Source organism: Spermophilus citellus (assembly GCF_964194105.1).
Source record: "Spermophilus citellus genome assembly, chromosome: 1".
In the NCBI taxonomy this organism is placed as follows: Eukaryota; Metazoa; Chordata; class Mammalia; order Rodentia; family Sciuridae; genus Spermophilus; species Spermophilus citellus.
This window is the reverse complement of record NC_138182.1, coordinates 64,449,298-64,455,525: the sequence shown is the minus strand read 5'-3', so window position 1 is coordinate 64,455,525 and position 6,228 is coordinate 64,449,298.

Below are 6,228 nucleotides of genomic sequence, written 5' to 3'. Positions count from 1 at the left end.
GGAAAATGGATGGAATTGAAGATCACAATTTTAAGGAAAATAAGTCAGACAGGGAGAAAAGTATTATATTTTCTCACATATGTGGAAGCTAGAAGGAAAAAAATAGAAGGAAAAAAGTGGGCTAATATGAAATTTGAAGGAAGAACAGTATGGCATAGAAGGGGCTCAGTGGGAAGGAGGAGAAAAGGGTGGGGAAATTGGGGATAAAAATTGATCAAATTATGTTTTTAAGTATGCATGGATGGGCCATAATGAAATCCACCATTCTATATAATTAATATGCACCAATAAAAAATAAAACTAAACAAAAATTTGAATATAAGTTCAATTGAATCATCATAATAAAATGTATCTCCATAAATAGAATCTTGTGTAGCATTACAAAGGTACTGATTTATGCTACATGGATGAAGCTGAAATATATGTGTTAAATTAAAGAATCCAGTTAATAAAGACCAGATATTTCATTTTATTTATTGAAATGTCCAGAATAGACAAATCTATACAGAGGGATGTTGAATTAGAGGTTGCCTACGGTTTGGAGGGTTGGGAGAAAATGGGGAACAATTGTATTGGTTATGGAATTTTTTTTCTGGAGTCATAAAGTGGCGATTATGGCAAACTGTGAAAATAATAAAAACCTGAAACTTTACATTAAAAATAATCCAAACCAAAACAAATGTGAACAAAATGCAACTATAGGTTTTATGAGTTTAATGTTTACCAGTAAACACACATTCAACACAACGTTTCCTCAAAGATAGAGAAAACAAAACAAAACAAAACAAAAAAACGAATACTGAAAGGAAAAAAAGTGAGAGAAGATAGGAAAAGATGAAATGGAGGGAGAATTATACCATTAGATGGTAAAATAAGAATTATGATTAATACAATATGTTGCATCTGATGCACAAAATAGGATAACCTTGGTATCAAAGAGGACATACTAAAAAGAACTATGACTTCTGGTGGTCAGCTGAATAGTTGCCTATGACACAGTAGTTATTCATTAAAAAGTATTGGAATGAATGGCTTTGGGAAAATAATTGTTAGGAGTAGTATATTTTTTCTCATACTTAAGCAGTAGTAAAAAATATTTAAAAAGTTGAAAACAATGTAATTATTTCACATATAATTATTATAAGTTATTCTGTTCATTATTTCTACCATTCTCTTGTTGTAACAAAACAAGTAAATAATGGGTATGCAAGGGATAAAATCTTTATAGAATCCTTTTTCTTTGACCTTTTTTTAATTTTCATGTAGAGACTATCATTAGAATACAATACAGTTTGATATATGTGTATTTTCCTTTAAGTCAGCTAATAACATGCCAACTGCTTTGATTTTTTTTTCCTTTAGTGCATTTTCCAATATGTTTAAAAAATGATCAGCCAGTGTTTGAATTCCACAGACTAAGGCAAATCTTTATCACTAACTAATGTGGTATTTGCTCTCAGAAGACAAGAACAGAAACTATGGAGGCTGCCTCCACATCTGTCTCCTCCAGGTGGCAGTTGTGATGCCTCCCCTACTGTTTTCTTCATTAACGCTAATCTAGTTTTTGTTTTTTTTTTTTTTTTACAAATTGGCAACTGTTTTGCAAAATCTGAGCACTTTTTCCCCCTTAGAGAAATAGATATGAGAATTTGCAAGACTGATTAAATTTTTAAAAAATAGTTATGAAGGAAGCCTCATGGCTTCAAACATGTTGCTCAACCTGAGAGTGCAGTTCACTTGTGTGATATTCAGCCTTGTAAACAATCTCCTTTCCAAAAACTCTTATACCTCCAAGGAAGTTGGATAAGTACTTTGAAAAATAAAATCTTTATGTTTTTTTACCAAAGAAGGGAAATCTGAGTCTTGTCCTAGGATAAAATGCATTTACCTTACCCCAGGTCTTTATAATAGGTAAAAAAAAAAAAAAAAAAAGAGTGGTTGTCATTTATAGAAGAAATAAGTGCACTCGAATTCAAGAACACCATAATCTTTATTTTAAAAACTAAATGTCTTTGGCATGGTGCTACACATCTGTAATCCCAGTAGCTTGGGAGGCTGAGGCAGGAGAATTGCAAGTTCCAGGCCAGCCTCAGCAATTTAGCAAGACCCTAAGTAACTTAGCGAAACCCTGCCTCAAAATAAAATAAATAAATAAAAAGGGCTGGAGATGTGGCTCAGTTGTTAAACACCCTTGGGTTAAATCCACAGTACAAAAAAAAAAAAATTAAACTAAAAATGAATAAGAAAGTGATTTTTCTGATTTCTTTCTGAAAAATGGGGAAAATAGTATTTTATTTCCCTTTATTTTTTTCACTAAACAATAATTGCTGAATTCCTTCTATGTTCAGAAGATTCTGCTAGCTGCTGTATCAAACACTGCCTTAGTGAAATTTAGATTATAGTCTGACTGATTGCGTGGATGTATAATTCCAGTGAAAAAATGGGCAATGATAAGGACTTAAAAAGAAATGCTGACTGGAATGCAAAGTAAATTCATGAGGTAATTCTCAAAGATGGAACAACCTATGATAAGCAGCTTTCAAAATGTTTCCTTCTGGAATTTACACCACGGGCAATCATCTGTTCTTCAGTATAAGTTGGACCTAGATACTTACTCCTATTTAAAAGAATGGAGCAAAAGTGATGGCATGTCACATCCAAGGTAACGTTAAAAAAGTCTGGCTTCCATAATCTCCAATGCCTCTCAGGTGCTTCTTTATTGGTTTCTATTAGTAAAGCAAATGACAATATTCTGAGGTTCTCTATGGATGGACCCCATATGGCAAAAAACAGGGGTAAATATCTGTCCAAAAGCCACAAGGCACTGAGGTCTTTAGTCATTGAGGAACTGGATATCACCAACCACATAGATGAATTTGAAAAAAAAAAAGATTCTTTCTCTATTAAGGCTTGAGATGACCATGGTCCTCATGGACAACCTGATCACAGCCTGACCTCTCAGCCAGGGATCCTTATTGTGCCTGGATTCCTGACCCATAGACTCTAAGAGATTGTAATTTTTGTTTTTAAACTGCTATGTTTGGGGGAAATTTGTTATGCAGTACGAGATTATTTAAGCAGGACAGAAGGAAAGAATTTGCTAACTCAAATAACAATTTTGGGAAACTCCTATGTGCTGGATATATATCTCTGGGATACATGTAGACAAAAGCCTGTACTTATTGATATTATGGTTTGTTAATAAAATATATACAACAATTATATTGATTTACATTGTAGTTAGTTCAACAAAGGAACTGTACAGTGTACAAAGGAGTATGTATGTGGGTGCTCAGTATAGAAGGAAGGGCAAATAATGACCTCCTTCAAAAAATTATATTCAATCCTATGGTGTTTGGGATTAGGAGGAAAAAGAATCTTCCAATGTGGCAGCAAAAACATGTGTAAAGATTTCTGACAGAGGAGATACCTGTGTTTAACCAAATTTAAACATTACACAATGTAAGCATATATCAAAACAACATGGTATCCCATTAATACATAGTATTTATGTGTTTTATTTATTAGCTTAAAATTTTAAAGTAAAATTTTTTAAAATTAAAAAAAAATCAAAAGGCTTTGAAGATAGGAACCTTTCATAACAAAATATGCTTGAGATTGCTACCTAAGAGTAATAAGATTTTCAAGAAGTTTAAGCAAGAACATCATTTAATCATATTGGACATTTTAGAAAAATTACTGTTCTGAAGTATTTTCATAAGGAGAAAGCATGGCCAGTTAGGAAACTGAGAGTTGCTCATTGTTTTACCTCAGGGGGTGGCTTTGATGGTGACAGAGGGTAGAGAGATAACAAGATATTCTATAACTTTATCAGGTGTGTCCCTACCGCATTATAACTACAAAATATTTAGATTTTACTCACACACACAATACTTACTAAAATGCATGTGTTTCATGTAATCATCAGAATTATTAATGGTAATTTGCTACATATAAAAATATTTTTTACATAAGGAAAAATAATACAGTTGGTAGAAAAGTAAAAGAAATCAATTCTACTTTGCTATAAATTTAACTAGATTAATATTATTTTTACTCCTTTGGGAGAAAATGCTTATAATAATTTATTTTAAGGCCTTGATTTCTAATATTTTGGTAATAATATTTCTGTTTATATATTTATCCTTTTGAACTGTTTTTGTTCCTAGCATGACTAGAGATACCAGAGGAAGAGGTAAGAATACAGTATAAAATAGCAGAGTTATTCATCTTTTCCTTCCAACATTTTCTCTCAGAAGGATCAAAGTTCAGGTAATCAGTGAAGTAAAATTATATAATGTCAGACATATTAAAAAGTAAAATCTATCAATAAAGATTTGGAGAAAGATCAACTGCTATTTTAATACCATAGATAACAGAGCCCAATACCCATTAGTCACTTGAAAGAAAACATTTTTCCTGTACAATGGATGATATTTCATATTGTAGAACACTTCATATTATTCTGTTATACATGAATATTATAGTCCAATAAAACATTTTCTACACTGTAACTCTGATGATGAATATCTCAAGCTGGATTTTTTTATCCTATTTACAGTTACAGAAATCACTTAAAGGAAAATTTTAAAATATCATACTTTACAGTGATACATACTATGATTTTCACCTCATACCTCAAATAGATAAAGAACAATTATGGATTTTCTCCAGTTAGATACTATATTGTAAAAATCAACATATGAAATAGAATATACTATAAAATTCAGTCAGCATTGTGCCTACTATAAAGGACTTTAAAAGATAATGTGCATTCATTCCTCTCCAGGGGGCTATGAAATTAACTTTCCTAATACACATACTTTTCAGTACAGCAAGTTTTGTGGAATTACCAATGGTACCTTAGGATGCCAAGGGGCAACACTCAGAAATATCACGTCATTTGGTATTTGATGCCACCCTCAAATTTGAGTTCTGTGATTTTCTTAATAAAAGCACATCGTGTTTTGCCAAATGCTGATGCTTTCCCAGGAGTCTAGTTCCCTGCCTTCGTTTAATGATTATTGGGCTTAATTGTTCAGGTTGCACTGATTAGCGTCTGTCACCTTGACAGCCGTTTTAACCTTATTCTGATAAAGGGCAAATACTATCTCATCATCTTTGGGTTATTACACTTGGTTCATACTCAGTGATTATTGACTCTGTACCTACAACTCAGATTTAAATAAAAGGCCACTTAAACCATATTAGACAACCCATGCTTTAGTTTTATGAAGGTTACGCTTATGTCAGGAGCTGTTAAGCCGTCAACCTACCCTCCAAACATCTGCTTGGGTTAGCATTAAACAGAACCCCAGAAATCTGAAATAGAAATACAATGAAACTGTGCATGGAAAAAACAATTAGAACATACTGACTGTCTATCAAACAATATTGAAGATAAAGCTATTTAAAAACTATATTTATGAAATTGTTCTAATCATTGTGGCACAGGATACACAGGAATATGGTAAATAAATATTTATTGATCATCTAAAGACTAAAAAAAGGAAACAATGCAGTATTCTAAAACAACAAAAGATAATAAATACTTTCATCCTCTCTTCTTAAGGACCTTAAAACAAAAACAAAAATAAAACACAGTGATAGAACTATTTGTAGATGCACTTTATAAATCTGTGATGCTGACCACCATATTTTACCTAAAACCTTAGAGAAAGCACTTATACAATATTTTCCACATGACAATATAGTTCTGTAATCATGCCAAAAAACAGGAAGCAAGTCATATAAATATCTTCTTGCCTAAAACTTGGCAGGAGATCTGTGCTCTGTTCTTAAAGAGCTGTCATGAAAACATCCACCTTTGTCATTTATAGACCGATTTACTACTGAGAATTGTTTCACAATGGACTTCTTAAGTGAATGATAACAAATAGAGGAAGAAGAAAAATTTTCTTCCTAGGATGGAGATACTACTGAATTGGTGTTTCTTATTTTGGCTAATTAATTAACAGTTTCCACTCCTTATATTAGCTTTCATAACAAAATCAGCTAATAGATATTTTTATTTTCTTTCCAAAAAGAAGGAACTGAGCTATACAACTTCAGAAACCTACTCAAATACCAGGAGATGAAGTTCATCTCAAACTGGGGTCTCTCTGGTGACTAATAATGGAAAACTGGTGAAAATACTAATCTTTAAATATCATCTCTTTAATAGGTTCACTTTCTTAAGAAGAAAAGCATATTATTAACCTGACTCCT